Here is an 18485-nt window from a genome sequence, read left to right as displayed (position 1 = left end):
TGACAAACTTGACAAGTCTCCACTTGAAGACTTCTAGTGGAGAACCCAGTACTCTCCAAAGCCAACCCTTTTTCCCTCCAATATGAGGAAAATTTTCTTTATATCAAGCCTAATTTTGCCTCTCAGCTACTTTCACCATACTTCTGTTTCTGCCTTCTGGGACAAAACAGACAAGTCTAATGCCTTTTATTTTTGCCTTTTTCTCCATTTTTCCCAAGATTAAATGAATTTCAAAGCACACTGAATTTGTCAAAAAAAAAATCACATAATTTCTGTGCATCCAGGACTACAAAAATGTCACTGTCCCTGCTAACATTTTCTAATATCCTTAGGTCACAACAATAAGTTCCAAGCTATTTCCTAGCTCATGTTCCCTGCTTTTGTAGCATGCATCAGCAGTCCGATCAGAAAAAGTATATTGGATGTAAGGAGCCATTCACTACAGACATGGACAGTTATAATATCAGAGATAAGTATAGGGAGATAGGTCAATTATCCTGGCAAAGTATTAGTAAACAGCTTGGGGAAAAAGCTCTTCATTTCCCTCATCATGGAAACTCATCTTCTTCCATAGAAATTGAGGAGGTTAGCATAATGAATTTTCAGAGTTATAGGGAAATTATATAACCCAGAGGAGAGATATAAGGCCTGCTGAGAATCTTTTAGAAAGCCCCCCTGCTGGTAAATGATTATTATGGAGTCAAAGAATCCATAATTCACTGGTGCTTGGCATATAGTAAGCACTTAATAGTCATCAATAAAATATTAAAGTGCTTTACTATGGACCATGTACCATGCTAAGGCTAGAGATACAAAGGGAAGGTCCCTGCCCTCAAGGACCTCCACATCTGATGGGGGAGAAGAAAAAAAATACAAACCAGAATAGAGAGTGTAAGTGGACAGTATCTCAGAGGGACGGTATTAATAGGGAAGGAGTCTATATAGGGGTGGGGGTAGAGGGAAGGACCGGGAGAGACATGAGCTCTTCTGTGGAAGGTGGGATTTGAATTGAGTCTTGAAGAATGCCAGAGAAGTCAAGAGGTGGAAGCAAGGAGGGAGAGTGTTATCACATAAGGACAGGCAATGAAAAGGCATGGTCAGGAGATGGATGGAGTGTCAAGTATAAGAAACAGAAAGGACAATGTAGCTGGATCAGTTCACAATTCTACCAACAATGAATTTTTCCACATCTCTTCCAACATACGTCACTTTCCCCTTAAATCACTTTAGCCAATTTGATAGGTGTAAAATGATATCTCAAGGTTGTTTTAATTTGCATTTCTCTAATAATAATGACAGAGCATTTTTCCATGTAACTATAAATTTTTGAATTCTTCATCAGAAAACTGCCCATTCATATCTTTTGACCATTTATCAATTAGGGATTGACTTATTTTCATTTTCATTTTTAGATAGATTGTAGAGTACACAGAGGGGAATTAAAAATAGTGTGATTAAGAGATCAGAAAGATGTGAAATGGTAGGTGATAAAGGGCCCTCTACCTAATGAACTTCTAAACCATCCTTTAAGACATAGCTCAATGCCACTCCCATCATGATGTCTTCTCTTATGATGTCTGTCAGCCTTCCTTATTCCCTACCTCAGACCTTCACATAGTACTTTGTACATCCCTTATGTGTTAATCAGCCATTAATTTATATTATAGTTAAAGAGTATGTCATCTCTCCTATATGCCACATGATAGCAGAAGCCATGCCTTATGTAATCTTTATAATTCTTTACTTCCTACCAAGGGTGTCTGGCATATATTACAGCCTTAATAATTTGTGGATTTTGTGTATGTGTGTGTGTGTGTGGGGGGGGGCAATGAGGGTTAAGTGACTTGCCCAGAGTTACACAGCTAGGAAATGTCAAGTGTCTGAGGCTGGATTTGAACTCGGGTCCTCCTGAATCCAGGGACAGTGTTTTTATCCACTGTGCCACCTAGCTGCCCCAGCCTTAATATATTGTGTTTGAATGATAAACAACTTTGTAGACTGGAAGCATAAATGCTTGCTATCCCCATTTTACAGTTGAAGAAAGAGCTCTGTGATCTGCCCATGGTCTCACAACTAGCAAATCTGTACAGATGGTACTAAAGACAAGCCTACCTGACTGGTACCCAAGACTGCGTCTAGTAAACCACCTGACCTGTCCAACTCACGATTTTGTGGAAGAAAATCCGAAGTGAGTTACATCCACCAAGCAGCATGAACACTGTCACTGAACTGAACGAATGGCATAGAAACTTACCAAGCCACAGGCTTGTGGCCAAACATTCCACCTTCATACTTCAGCACTTCAGTGATGAGTAAGAAGTAATGAACTCTAATTATCATTCCACCTGGCCTGCACTTCTAGGGCAACAGGATGGCCCCAGAAAAGGAGGGTGGAGAGAAGGAGAGAAAGAGAATGAAGAGAAAGAGGGAGGAGAAAGGAGAGAGAGAGAGAGGGAGAGGAGAGAGAAGGGAGAGAGAAAGGGAGAGAGCTACAGAGAGAGGAAAGCGAGGGAGAGACAAGGAGAGAAGGGGAGGGAGGGAGAGGAGAGGGGAGAGAGAGGAAGAGGAGAGAGAGAGAGAGAGAGAGAGAGAGAGGAGAGAGAGAGAGGAGAGAGAGAGAGAGATGAGAGAGAGAGAGAGAGAGCTCCTTCCTGTTTCTGACAAGTGCAAAGGAAATCAAAGGCTGGCTGACAATTATGGACAACATCATCCAGGAAGTGGACTTTGTCAGCCATACATGAGCTCTATTAGAGGCAGACTAAGAGATCAGAGTACTCCAGATCTGGAAAGGGCCTCAGTCTTCATTTTACATATTTGGAAACTGAGGCCCAGAAAGATGAAGAGACTGGTAAAAGCATACACAATTCACTAATGACAAAGCTGGGACTAGGACTTCAGATCTCCTGACCCCCCAGACTAGAGCTTTTTCCATGACCTTAGGGGGAAATAACTCTGGGCCACAATTTCCTCCTTGGTAAAATGGCAGGGTTGGACTCTGAGAGCTCTCTTTCAGCTGAGACATTCTGAATGCTATATATGCTATCCATAACATATATACAGTGTTATCCCCTCTGAGAAGCCAGTGGAAATCTGTAGCTCTGGAGGCAGTGATGCCAGATGGACTGGCATTCTAGCCTCTAAGGAAAATTTGAGAGTGAGGAGCCCTTGGCTAGAGATCTCAGATCTCACTACCTTGGGGAGATAGATACTCTGAGACACAAGCTGCTGCTACTGGTGAGGTCACCAGGGGAGGGAGTAAGCTAGGGCTAGACCAAGGAAGAGCTTACCAGAGGTGTGGCTCCCAGGGAGGAGAAACACATCATCTGGTAGCTTCCTATTTTAATGAATTAATCTTGCTAATTAAGTATTGAGCTTGGTTGTTTTTATCTGATGAAGGAGTACAGGTGCTGTCAGCACCCTCTGTATTTCAGTACCCTGTGACAAAGCTCTAATGGCCCTGTCCTAGTTATAGCTCTGATTCCAGAGAGCAGAAAGCACAAACACATTTGTCATCCTTCTCCCAGGAGCTGACACAAGACCTCAAAGAGGCTTTGCTCAGAAAAAAGGAGCATTTGTGTCCATTCATGTCTGCCTAAGACACAAACATAAGACAACTCAGTCAAAGGAACTCCACTCTTAGAATCTTGTGAAGACAAAAGCCTTAGGGGGGGAAACAAATCACACTTTTCTTGTGCTATGCTGACAGAAAAGCACTGTTATCAGATCCTGGATGAGGGTCTGACACTGATTGATTATAGGTCCATAAGGTTCAAAATTTGAAGGCTTGCTGTGTTTTTAATGGGGAACCTGATTTTTGTCAGAGTTCCTTACCCTGAAATTGACTGAAATGGACCTAGCAATGCCTTAGCTTTGAAAGTGGGCTCATATGAACTCTGACCAATAGCTCATGGTTTCTTAACAAACTTCCCAGAATTATGTTTCCATGTGTGCACTGAATTCAGTCACACGTACTGTGCTAGATTCCAGAGGTACAAAAGCAAAAGGGAAATGATCCCTGCCTGCCCTTAGGGAGCTTTCTCTTGGAGCTATCCAGAAGAAACATGTACATGTAGTAAATGTATACAGAGTAAATACATGGTAAAGACAAAATATTTCCTTGTGGAGGGGAGTGTAAGCCAGGGATGTTTGCATTGTTCAAAATTCCTTCTGAAACTATACACCTTTTGTATAATCGATTAACTAGGTGAGCTATTCTCACCTAGTTAATGCATCAGAGCTAAAATGGGATGAGGTGGTTTCAACCCTGCCCTTATGTATGTATACAATGTAAACACTATGTAATGTGGGGTGAGCTGGGGGAGTGTTAAAGAGATTGGGAAGAGCCTTTTATAGGAGCTTTCATTTGAGCTGGATGCTGAATAGAGCAAGGGATACCAAGAGGCAAAGGTGAAGAGGGTGCACATCCTAGGAATAGGACATAGTCTGTGCAAAGGCATGGGGGTGGTAGATGGCCAGGGGAACAGCATGTAATCCAGTTTGGCCCCATCTTAGAGCAGCAAGGCTTGTCACTCTTTTCTCTTACACACTCAAAGCATAACTGAGTCTAAAGGTTGTTGTTCATTCCATACAGCTGTAAACAGCAGAAGATAATTAATGTAGAAGATTAATGGATTCATAAGAAGCTTTTCTGATTCATTTGGACATTATGAACAGCTTTTATTATAGAAACTGTGTAATGATCCACCTCCTTTGTGCTTATTGCTGTCAACTCAGAAACTATGCTTTCCTTTGACCAGATGTTTAGTTGAGCCTTAAGTAGGTTGAAAAAACAAAATGCTAGCAGTTATTAGGGGATATCCCTTTGTGGGGGTAGTGGAATAGATGACCTTGAACCTCAGTCAGAGACAGCATGTAATTAAAACTTTATAGAAGTGATCTCAACTAATACTAAATAAAATATAATGCCAGTACCTTTGTTCCTGTGGGTACTGAGACCTCCTCTCTCTGATGTGATTTTCTGCCTTTCTACCCAGCACTTAGATGTAATCACACTAAGTTATTAATTAATGCTTGCTGACTTGACTTCCAGTAAATGCTTGCTTGTCTGTGCTGAAAGACAGGGCTGCTCAGGTCATTGGAATACAGATTCAGCTCTTGAGTTCATTTTCTTCAATCTCTCCTTCACCAAACCTTAGTAAGAATTGTTATGAAGCATACAGACTGATATGCATTCTCTGGTCCTGCTTCCATTCTGGTGAGGAGATTAATGAAGTGGGGCCAAAGTAAGAAATTGGAGAAAAGAAGCATGAAACCCATAGAAACGAATATTTACCTCTCAGGAGGAGAACACACAAACTTATGCAATCAATCTCTTTGCATCTGTTTTGACTGAAAGTTAGGAAGTTCAGCCATCAGCATGAGTTTCTAGACCATGGGGTGGCAGCCAATTGGTTGGCATTTGGCAACTCACTTCTTGGTGCTTCTGTTTCCCTGTGTCCCCACGTCCCTGTGGAATGGGTCTAGTTACTCCTTGCTCCCTATTTCAGCAACTAAGGTGTGGTTCAGGAATTTCTCCATGAGCAAAAAGAGCATGAATTCCCATACCTTCATCATTACCATCACCACAGGCCCAGAGGTCAGTTACTATATTTCCTCCGTGGGTTGAGGGTCCATTTTGTATTGTAATTAGGAATTAGAAAAGATAGAAATTTGTTTCCTGGCCTTGAGCAGCCTACTATCTCAATCAGTTGTTCCTAACATTTGTGTGTGTGATGTTTTCTTAACCTTTTTGTGTGTGATGTATCCCTTTGTCAGTTTGAGGAAGTCTATGAACCCCCTCTCAGAATGTTTTTAACTAAATGAAATAAAATACATAGCATAACAAAAGAAACCAAAGGTGAGTGAATGAACATGAAATTTTCCCCCATTAAAATTCCTGAATCCAGGGGGCAGGTAGGTGGCAAAGTGGATAAAGCACTGGCCCCTGGATTCAGGAGGACCCGAGTTCAATCTGGCCTCAGATGCTTGACACTTACTAGCTGTGTGACCCTGGACAAGTCACTTAACTCTCATTGGCCCACCAAAAAAAAATTCCTGAATCCCCTTAAATTTATCTATCCACAGGGTCCTTGTGGATTTAAATGAATGTTACATTGTTCACATCCTCCTGTCCTTGAATATTCCTAAGGGATACTAAACCCTTCCAGCTGAAAGGGATTTGGTTCTCTCCACTATTTTAGAGAACTTTGTCAAGATCTCTCATTTGAAAGTATCTTCATATTACACTTTGTAACATACTTAGATAGTATTCCCTCTGGACCAATTTCCCAAGATGGGGTCCTCAGAGGGTGCAGCTCACCACCTCTCCTATCAGTGCTCTAGAGGAAAAGTTGAAGGGCTGGAGTTTCTGTTATAATTGCTTGAGTCCCCACCAGTGTGGTCCCTACTAACAAGCACTCAGTCAATACATTGTTTGATATTACAAAAGGGTTACTTTTGGGGGCAGCTAGGTGGTGCAGTGGATAGAGCAGCGGCCCTGAATTCAGGAGTACCTGAGTTCAAATCCGGCCTCAGACACCTGACACTTACTAGCTGTGTGACCCTGGGCAAATCACTTAATCCCCATTGCCCTGCAAAAAACTCAAAAAACCAACCAAACAAAAAAAAATTAAAAAAAAAACAAAGGGGTTAGTTTTACTGGGAATAATTAGCTATTATTGAGAAGACAAAGCAAGAACAGTAGGTACAAAACATTCCCCCCAAATTGGGAACAGACCTTCCCTTTGCACATACAAGTTTCCTGGGAAGAGTGGACTCTAACTTAAAGTATAATGTTAATGATGGACACCTGTATAGAAAATGTGACCAAGGGCTACCTCTCACCTTCTGACCCTGGAAGCCCTTCTCCCTTTGTGGAATCCTCATGAAATTCTCCTTAGGTATTGCTTCCTGATTTGCTGGCACCTCCATGAGAGGTCTCATTGCTTGAAGATGCTGTCATCCTCACAAAGCCACATGGCTTTCTTTCTGCATCCATCTGCAGGTATTTCCTCTGTCCTTAGTCACTACTTCTCCAAATAGCCACTGTTCCTGTCTCCATTCATTGATGAGACCTCTAGATCTTCCGAACTCACAAGATCACCTAGGCACTACGCTCTATGAATAATCATTTGCCTAAGATGAGAAAAACAAACACAGAAGAAATAAAAGTTTTATACACTAATGAACAGATAGTGACTGGGTAGGGAATGGCTCTTTCCCATTGAGTAGTTCAAAGTACTCCTGCCTCACTTGTTCCTGAGAAGGAAGAGATTGAGAGATGGATGGGTCACATCTTTTGTACATTCACTCAGTTCTGTTTCAACCTTTCCTCAGTCATTAGCTAATTTGAAGACTTTTTTTTTTAGTCATCAATAGAGTACCAATTCTTCAGTTAGTGATGGCTAGAAGCTAGTTTCCATGTGGCTGGGTTAGAAACAGGCAGAGAACATCTACACATACTTTAAAGGACTAAAAACTATGCAGGAAATAGCTGTGCATGCTTCAAGGACTACCTCCGACCCCCGCCCATCCAGTTCACCCCATTATACTTGCGTACATAAATGGAGGGAGATTCAGAGAGTAGAATTGCCTCCTGATGATCACCCCGAAAGGGCCTGACTCTTGTTAAAGAGCAAACCCTTCTCAATCTAGTGAAATATTGAGTTGAGACACCATCGGTAGATGTATGCTTGCTTGAGGGCTGAGAGGGGAGTTCAAGTTACAAAGTTAGTAAATACAAGATGCATCATTTGAACTGAGGTCATCCTGACTCCAAGTCAGAGACTCTGACCCTGCCATACTGTGTTGGGGAGAGGACTTTTCTTTTTCATGTTTGAATCCTCACCTCCTATGACAGTGTTTACATACAGTAGGCAAGAAAGAGAATCCCCAAATATATACTTATCAATTTCACATCATCATCATCATACTTTAAGGTTTGCCAAGTGTCTAATATGTTTTCTCATTTAATATATTTAGAGCTGAATGTACCTTAGATATTATCTGAAGTCTAAAGTACTCAGAGGAGATTGAGGCCAGGAGAGGAAAGGGACTTTCTCTAGGCCAAATGAGTAGTAAGTGAACAGCACCATCAGGATCTGAAACCACATTCTCTGAAGCAAATTGCATAATCTTTCTACTATATCCACACTATCTACAGTAATGCCATTAATTGCTGGTCCATATTCCTCGTGTTTTTTTTTTTTTAATCGTTGTTGTTGCTGAGGTGTTTCAATTGTGTCTGATTCTCCGTGGCCTCATTTAGAATTTTCTTAGCAAAGATATGGGAGTGCTTTGCCATTTCCTTCTCCAACTCATTTTACTGATGCAGGAACTGAGGCAAACAGGGTTAAGTGACTTTCCCAGGGTCCACAAAGCTAGTAAGTATCTGAGGCTGGATTTGAATTCAGGTCCTCCTAACTCCAGGCCCAGCACTCTATCCACTGCACCACCTAGCTGCAAAGATCACTGACCTATGGACAAAAGGAAAAATGGAAGCTATATTTCTAATACAGGAAAAATTATGTCAAAGGTAAGATTCCTTGGTTGGGATCCAACATCTTCCACATTCTGGATCCAATCTACCTTTCCACCCTTCTGTCACTCTGCTCCCCTTCACTTATATCCCAGTCCGTTCAAACTGGCCTGTTCTCCATCCTTCAAACATACCACACTTTCAAGCTTGTGTATTTGGAAGACCATAAGACCATTTAATTCAACCCCCTTATTTTCCAGGTGAAGGGACTGATTTTCCTCCTGCTGTTCTTTGTACCTGAAATGCCTTCCTTTCATTTCTACCTGCAGACATCCCACATTGCCCTCAAGAAGAGTCTCAGATGTCACTTTTCCATGAAGTTTTCCTTGATGCACTGGCTGGAAGGGATCCCTCTGTCCTCTGGACTTGTAATATTGATATAATATCTAAAAGCCTTTGTAAACTTTAAGCTCTCTTTCTCACTATATGTACATAGATGTAATATGGGTATATATACCACATATCTTATATAGGTGTGTGTGTCTATCATATGTACATAAGCTTCTTCTACATTGTAGTTATTGGCATTTATGTCATATTTTCCCTCTAAGGTTACCTTCCTCTGCTCTATGTATCCTATAGGTATTTATTTATATAAATGTTGTCTCCTCCCCTATTAGAATGTAAACTCCTGAGGGTAGAAACTGTTTTCAGTTCCTCTGAAACACACGCACATAGCATGGAGTTTGGAAACACAGTATTCATTAAATGCTGGTTAATTGCTAGGCTGTGAGTTCTTTAAGAAGGGAGACAGTTTTTGTTTACTTTTTGTCACTTTTTGCGGGGGAGGATGTCCTAGGCCTCCGATTTCATCACACTGGAGAGCTCTCAGTTTATGAATTCCCTCCACCAATGAAAATTGGGACTTTATCTGTAATTGGGGTCTCAGTCTTAGGAAGGACTTTGGACCCAGGTCTTCCTGACACTATGCTGCTTTTAACACTGGTCTTAGTAGATATTTTTAACAAAAATTTGTTGGATGGATATGCCTACAAATGGTTAGGTTTTGTCCAATAAATAATTGTGTCTCCCTGGCAACTAACATGAGCTTTATCCCCAAAAAGAAGTGATGAAATAAATTGTGACTGCAAGTTATTTCAAAGGAAAAAACTCACAGTGCTTACTAAAACTGGTTTCAATTAGACTCAACAAACTTTTTTTTTTTTTTGGTGGAACAATGAGGTTTAGTGACTTGCCCAGGGTCACACAGCTGGTGTCAAGCATCTGAGGCTGGATTTGAACTTAGGTCCTCCTGAATCAGGGCTGGTGATTTATCCACTGTGCCACCTAGCTGTCCCCTCAATGAACATTTTTAAGCACCCTACTATGTGCCAGGCACTGGGGTAGATTTCGGGGTGTGAAAAACAAAACAAAACAAAACCCAGCCCTGGCCTGGTTTGGGCTTTTAACAAGAGAGGTTCAGGTTATCAAAGAAAGGGTAACAAAAATAATAGTGATAATAATACTTAATAACCCCTTGCATTTATACAGTACCTTTTCCAAGAACTAGAAACTCCACCCAGATGCTGCTATATAATTCTTCTGAGCAGCCTTGGGAGGTCTCTGAGAAATGGGGAGATTACAGGAAATTTTTGGAGTCAGGGAAACTGAAGCTCAGCAGGAGCAGACAACATCTCTCATGAACATATGCTGATATAGTGATGCACTCAGCCTCTCTAGCCCCGTGCCCTCTACTTTGCCTGCCAAAGGAGCCAGCTTCTTGCTTGTGTCCTACTCAAGTAGGTAGCCTGTGCTTCTAAAAGATATCCCTTGCCAGTTTCATGCAAGCTCACTCAAATGTATGATATATGCTTCGGAATAGGATTGGATTGAAGTAAACATGTCTCAATTAGGCAAAGGGTAAAGAGGACAGAGGCAGGATCCAGGCCATAAATTTTTTTGGAAGTGTGAGCTTCACTTAAACAGGAGTAAGAAGTAAAGAGAAAAGCACACCTGGGAAGGGTAAGTACAGGTGAGATATCAAAGGGGGAACTCTATATTGACCTGAAGTGCTTTTATGTAATGTGTATCAGATTAATCTATTCTAATGGCTATTAATTAAACTGTCTGTAGATGATCCCGAGGAAAATGCACTTGTCTAAACGTTGCAGAACATGACATGTGCATGTTAAGATCTTCAGCATTTAAAAAGACATATTTTGCTGCATCCCAAATAGCCGTTTCAAAAGGAAAAGAAAAAGCACCATCTGGGGTTCTAGACTGTCATTTAATGGTCATTTGCATTATTCATGGCCTCTCCTGGGGATCTTCAAAAGAGAGGCACATGTTTTGGGGTTCCGTTTTTGCTCCTCTTAACCCTTCTCTAGGAAGTCTATGGATGTGGGGCTGGAAGGGACCTCAGAACATATTCTTCAACCCCTCATTTTCTAGGTAAAGAAACTAAGGTTGAAAAGAAGGTAAATGACTATCCAAGGTCACACTGTCATTCTGAAGTACTCCTTCCACTGTGCCATGCTGCCTCTCTCATGTTCTTCCTGGGCAATGTTCCCCTTCTTCCTGGAGGGCAGAGACTGGAAGAGGAGTAGGTTTTCCTAGGACCCTAGAATTTCAGAGTTAATAATAAAAACTAGCATTTTTTATGATTGCTTTAAGGTTTGCAAAGCAGTTTTACATTATTAATTCAGTTGATCCTTAAAAAACAACCCTAGGAGGTAAATATAATTATTAGTCTAATTTTACAGATAAGGAAACTGACTTGTTCAGGGTCATCTCAGCTATTAAGGATCTGAGGCATGATTTGAACTCAGGTCTTCCTGACTCCAGGCCCAGCATTCTTTCCACTCCTATTCATTCTAGCTGATTTTGAGCTGGAAAAAAGACCTCAAAAGCCCTTGAGTCTAACCCAATTATTTTATAGACTGGGTAACTGAAGGGGTGAGGGAGGTTATGTAACTTCCAGAATCCACAGATAGTGAGTGTGTGAGGCCACATTTGAATTCAGGTCTTCTTAACTAAGCCTAGCGCTCAATCCACTTTATCTCCTAAGTACATTCTGCTCTTTATTTTAGAAATTCTCAAGGGGACATCCCAGCCCACCGAAGTGACCATGCATATTCTGATTGTTTTAATCTATTGCATGATTGGGGTTGGAGCTTCTTCTAGCTCTTGTATTAATATGGTCCACTTCTGAGATACTGCCCTTGGCTTTCTCTAGGGTATAGATTTGGACAGGGGAAAACTTCAGAAAAGCCTGTTGTTCTTTGAACCTCCCTAAAAAGGTCATACTCAGCCCACTAACCAGTTGTTGTTTTTCTTTATTCTCTTACCTATTCTAAGAGTAGCTGAGGGAAGAGACCGAATGAGTTAGTAGGACTAATATGAATGGTCAATGGGAAGAATTCTAATATCTAATGGTCCCTGACATTTTGAAATTAGATCTCTACTTGATTGTGTCCAAAATAACAAGATATTTAACTTAGAGTGAAATTTGCGGATTTCCTCTAGATTTTAATGATTCTTTACCTTTCTGTCCTATTCCCTAGATAGGTGCACTAGCAGTAATGGGAATAATCATAATGATCAGGTATGAAGCAAATCAAACCCGTTATCCTCTAGCACTGATTTTATATATATATAGATATATATATATATATATATATATATATGTATATTGTTAAGGGCTAAAATTCTAGCTAGTCTGTCTAAAATATCTAATGAGTGGTCGCCAATAAATTATAAGCTTTAGCAAGAGTTAGGTTTTTAAGCATTTATTAAGGAGAATAAGAATTTGGTAAGAGAGAGAGAAAGGCCTAGATTCCTATCTATTAAAGGGAGAGCACATTTCTAGCTCCCTTCTCCGCCAGTGTCCTCAGAAAAAGAGTGAGACCGAGCGCCAGTCTCTTCCTTCCTCCTCCCACTAGCCCGCGTCAGGAAGTGACGCCAAAGAAAAGACTCCTGGTCTTGCCCTCAAAGACCTTCGCTTCATGGGCAGAACTCTTCTACAGTTAGTATCCAGCAGGTGGCGTTATTCCAATCGTTACAATATATATATATACACACACATACAAATTACATACATACATACACACACATACACATATATATACGATGCAAGAGAAAGCATATGGGGATGTTATTTAATGAAAATGATTTAGAAATCTCAAATCCCATCTACTCAATGGAAAAATGTACATCTATCTGGAAGTAGATGTCCTAATGATCATTGTAAGGAAAGAACAATTATCAATCTCTAAATTATTCTTCCTTTTCATCTTCTACAACAACAAATGCTTATTAGATTCCTACTATATGCTGAGCACTTTGTTAGACTCTAGTGAGATCCAAAGTTTAGATGAGATATGGTCTCTTCCTCAAAGTGACCTTCATCTTGTAGGAAGATGATAACAAAGATAGCTCTAATACACAATATTGCATGGCAAATGATAACAGAATTTGAACAGAAAGTGCTATGAGAGATCAGAGGGCTAAAGTCATTGCCAACTGTGTTGGCAGGCAAGTGTGGGATGCATTGCTAAGGCAGCCTTCATGGAAGGAGTGGCTTTTAATTTGTGCTTTTAAAAAGAATAAGAAAATAAGAATTTCAATAAATAGAGAGGATGGAGGACAATGTGAGTAAAATCTATGGATTAATTGTTAGTCTAAAGGAGAGCTTGAGATATTTTATTTTCTTTGCTTTGCTTTACTTTTAGCTCTTTATGAAAATGAAAAAAAAAACCCCACCCATATTTTGTATTTTCCCGAGCTTTGAATTCACACTGAAGAACCAGGCTTAACAAATATATTTTCATGCACTAAGAACTCTATTCAAGGCAAAAGCCTTCACTTAAATCTGCAATTAGCTTAGAGTTTAGAAGCTTAAACACCTGGCATAAATGCCTAGGATAATACTTATAGCCAGTGCATAACATAGTTATTGATTTGCTTATTAGTTTGCTAACTATTCTTCTTTTACTTCGGGACATTAGCCCTGCTACTTGATCTATTAGTTGTGAAGTCTATATGCTCTCCCAACAAACACATGCGCTTTTAAACCCTGAACCAATTAGAACACCATGGAGCCCAGATCCAACTATAAATGACAAAGAAAAAAGCACTGTGCTCAGGGAAAGTGTTATGTAAATGGTGAGAATGCACGAGAAGCTGCTGTGTCATCACAACTGATTTACACTAGAAATTCGACTGTTGACCTGAAAGACGAGGAGAACTCCCTTGTTTGCCTCACCTAGGTGCTGGTGTTGATAGACCTGCATGCTAGAGTTGCACCACTCTTAATCTATGCTCTTTTAAACCTTTCTTAATTGCTACACTCCAGCGCAGACCTGCAAGTTTCTACATCAAACCACTTATCCTACACCCACAGTGGGTTTTTTAAAAAATGCACAGGGTACCTCCCAGCTTAAAAAAAAAAAGTCTGAGTTACTCTTCATCTTGAACAAAGCTCTGTTAGATTTGTTGGCAGGAAAAACAGAGTGGAATTTGCCATTAAATTGTAGTCAAGTAATCATCAAACGTAAACGAACAAATCAAACACTTTTTTTGGTTGGGAGGCAGGGCAATGAGGGTTAAGTGACTTGCCCAGAGTCAACACAGCTAGTAAGTGTCAAGTGCTGAGCTGGATTTGAACTTAGTCCTCTTTAATCCAGGGCTGGTGCTTTATCACTATGCCACCTAGCTTTCCCCTATCAAACACTTTTTAATGTTAGTTTCCAATAGAAGTCTACATTGCCTATGAAAGTGCCAAATTACATAGGCTACTATGGTGTAAGGGTAGCATTCAAACTGTATTGAATTTCATTTCAGTCTCCATAGATCTGGAACAGTCAGGTCATGTGATTTTTGATTTAGAGCTGGGAGGAACTTTAGAGGCCATCTATTCTAAGCCCTGAGTTTGACAGATAAGGAAAGTGAGGTCCAAAATGGTGACTGGACTGGACCAAGATCCCACAGGTCATAAAGGGCAATTTGACATTCAAACTCAGATCTCCCCAACTCCAAGTACAGTTTTCATTTCTCCCTATGTTAAAATTCTGCTCAGGCATCCTTTTATGAATAAATTCTATGCCTGCATACACTCCTTGTCTGTTGTTGTTGTTCTTCTTCCTCTTCTTTTTCTTCCTCCTCTTCTTCTCCTTCTTCTTCCTCTCTTCTTCTTCTTCTTTGTCAGGAGGGAATGGACAAAAGTTTATAGGATGAGGTCTGTATAGCTGGGAGAGACCACAGAAATTCTCTTGTCCAATAATGCCATTTTACAGGAGGGGAACTGAGGTTCAGAGCAGATGAAGTGATTTAAACAAAATCACACAAATTATAAGTGGCAGATCCAGGAAGCTATTGATTAGTGCCAGAAATCAGAATACAATTCCTCTCTCTCTCCCTCACCCTCAAAAGTTTGGTTGTTCCATTATAACAATAAATGCAATGAGTGTGACAGCCAGTGGAGCTGGTCCTTTGGACCACCCATTTCTGTGCCATACTTTAAGAGTCACAGCTGATAATGCTTCTCATAAAAACACTCAACCAGAATGTTACAGGGCCCCCAAGTGAATTGTTGGCGTCCTATGGACCAGGTTCTTGTGCCAAAGTTCTGTAAAGTCTTCAAATAAAAAAAAGAAAGAAAGAAAAAGAAAAGAAAAGAAAGCGACTGTGTGAACCAATAGAAGGCATAGTTGTGCAATGGGAATGGCTGCTGGGCTTGTTCCAACACCTGTCAGTCAAGAGGGAACATTCCCACCTTGTTTGTTCATGGCCCGGATCCAGCTGTAAGAGGCCCAGTCTTCTGATCACCCCACCTGTGGGGAAGGCCCTGACCCCTGCTGCGGACTCAGGATGAACTCTCCTTCCCCAAGAAGGAGACTCCTGGGGCTGTGGGTGGGGGTGCGAGGAGAGGCCGCCCCAATCCTTGTGCCTCCTCTGTCAACAAGCAAGAATCCCTGTGTCATTTGTTGTTCCTGTCTCCAAGGCTGCTACGTGAAGAGACTGAAATTCAGGAGGGATGAAAGGGGGGAGAGGGGCGGGTGCAGGCAAGAATCTGTCCAAACTCCAGAGCTTGCTGGGAAACCTTTCCAACGCTGAGGGATTTTGGAAATGGAATGTTGTTTCTCACCCCTGAGAGCTCTGTAGGGCTCACGAGAAAGCTCAGCAAGGAAGCCTTTCCTGGCCTTAAGCCCTACCTGGACAGGTGTGATACAGTGGGAGTGGTGAGGAGTCTGGAGTCACCAGGCAGAATTCGATGAGCTCTGATATTTACTACTCATGTGACCTCGGACATGTCATTTGCCTGGGATTGGCCTCCATTTTCTTAGTCATAAAAGAAGAGGGCTGGGGGAGATGATGTCAACTGTCCCTTCCAGTTCTAGATGGATGGTCCTATGATTGATTGGGAAAACTGGCTCTTCTTGGTCTTCTGACCCTCAAGTTCCATTTGGGAGTCTGGGATGCTCACACTGCTTGTTTCAAATAATGATTTTCCTGGAGATGTTTCTGAAATGGGACACTCCAAGAAGACAATAGAGGTGATGTAATCCCCCCAATCCCAAGCATGCTGGGTACAGGGACTAGAGGCAAAACCTTCCCCAATGCAAGCAGGAAGCACAAGATGGCCTTGAGAAGAGCCTTGTCTTGTGCAAGGCACTTGAAAAGCCCATAAAAGCTGAGTTGACACTGTTCTAAAATCCTAATTCCACTAATCAGCATGGATTTGGGTCTCTCAACATAGCTTCATTCAGAGCTGAAACACTGGATGAAGGGTACAAAACAAAATTCTAACCAATGGAGTAGAGCCCAAGACCCCTTTGGTCCTTTGCATACCAGTTTTCATTAGCATTTCAAGTCTGGAACACAAAAGAAAAAACTTCAAATCCACCCCTCCACACCTTGGGAAACCTCCAATTCCTACTGGGGGAGACCAGGAAATCTCTTGGCTGCCAAGGATTTCCTGGGGACCAGATTTGTACAGTGTTCCAAGGATGCTGATTTCCCAGGAGCTGATCTCCCTCTGCTCTTTAGTTTCACAGGTCTTTCTGGCTGTGAACCTACAATGAGAAAATAATTAGCTGGGAAATTGTGGGTTCCAGTGCAGAGTAGAGAGTATGGACAACACTCCCAGAGTCTTGGGTTCTAAAACCCCAACCACTTGCAAGCTGTATAGTTTTGGGCAAATCAAGTAAATAACTTCCTAGATCTCAGTAAAATGGGATAGGGAGGACCTTGGGCTACATGGCCTTTGAGATTTCTTCCAACTCTAAAACTATGACCCCATGAACCTACTTCAAATTTCTGAATCTGTTTCCTCATTAACAAGACAAGGAAACTACTACTTGGATCTTCTATGTTATCTTCTATCTTAAAAAGTCCTTTGTAATCCGTAAACGAGTTCTAAAATGTTTGCCCTTGTAACCTGCCTCTCCGGGAATGTTGGGAGCCATTGGAAAACTGAAGCCTTTAAAAATGGAAACCATTATTAACTGCTTATAGAAGTGATGATTGAGGAGCCAAAAGATTTATAGATTCAGAGCCTAAGGTGTTTGGCACATAGTAGGTGCTTAATCAGTTCTTGACTTAGTGATTGAAATGAGATCATATGTACAAAGTGCCAAATAACTGGGAGCTATTAAGAACAGGACATTAATGAATGTTTCAATATCCTTTTTCCCAGAATAACATTTCAGGGAGCAGTTTTGCTTTCAGGACTACTAGGTCACCAATTCAATGGAAAGTCTCCAGAAGGGACCTAGGGCTTGGGATTCTGAGTTCCATAGAATTCTTAGATTCATAGAGTTTCCTTTGGGTTTCTTATTGTGGGTTTTTGTTTGTTTGTTTTTGCAGGGCAATGAGGATAAGTGACTTGCCAGGATCACACAGCTAGTGTCAAGTGTCTGAGGCCAGATTTGAACTCAGGTTCTTCTGAATCCAGGGCCAGTGCTTTATCCACTGTGTCACCTAGCTGCCTCCTGGATTTGTTTTTTAAGACTCAGGAGTAAGACAGAACTAGGTTCAAATCAGCCTCTGACCATGGATTAAGCAAGTCACCAAACCTCTCAGGGCCCTAGGCAACTCTTTAAGACTAGAATTGCATAGCAGGGCAGATCAGCATTGGCAGAGAGAAGTTTCTTCATTTGGGAATTCCCTGTAATAATGAAATACTAATGCTAGACCTCCCCAAAGTGATTTCTTTCTTTTTTTTTTTAAACTAGGAAATAAAATCCACTTTAAACTAGGAAATGCAAATCCATTTTCACATCTGAGAAATCATTCAAATTGCTTTCTATTCTAAATAATGTCTGGGGCCAGGCCTGTTAGGAAATGCAGCTGACTGTAGAGCTGTCAGCTACATTTCACCGAGTTAAATTACTTCCAAACTGATCTCTGCCATTTGATACACTGAAGAAAGCCTTAAGTTGATTTCATCGTGTGATTTTGTTGGAGAGAGACAGCGAGACATTGAGTCAGGCCTGCGTTCCTACAATTGAGAAGAAGCTCTAGGTTAGGAAATTGCTAGGGAATGGGGGTGGAGGGAGAGGCTGGTATGCAGAAAGGAAATACAGTTAGAAGAAGGGTACTTCATTAGTAGCCACCTACCATCAATAACCTCTGGTCTAGGTGTGGAAAACTTTGCAAGGATATAGTTTGCATATCACTTGTATGAGATGGCAGATAGATAATGAAATGGAAAGCCAGTCTCTAAGACAGAAAAGTCTGACCTTGGGCAATCACTCAACCTCCACCATCCTTGGTTTTTTTATACTGTTAAGTGAAGGATTTGGGGGCAGCTAGGTGGTACAGTGGATAGAGTGCTGTCAGGAGGATCTGAGTTCAAATCTGAATCAGACACTTCCTAGATGTGTGACCTTGGAATGTAACTTAATCCTGATTGTTTCCAAAAAAATGGAGGAGGAGGTGGAGGAGGAGGAGGAGGAGGAAGAGGAGGAGGAGGAGAAGGAGGAGAAGAAGGAGGAGGAGGAGAAGAAGA

Source organism: Dromiciops gliroides, chromosome 6 (genome assembly GCF_019393635.1).
Source record: "Dromiciops gliroides isolate mDroGli1 chromosome 6, mDroGli1.pri, whole genome shotgun sequence".
NCBI lineage: Eukaryota > Metazoa > Chordata > Mammalia > Microbiotheria > Microbiotheriidae > Dromiciops > Dromiciops gliroides.
This window is presented reverse-complemented; position numbering follows the sequence as displayed.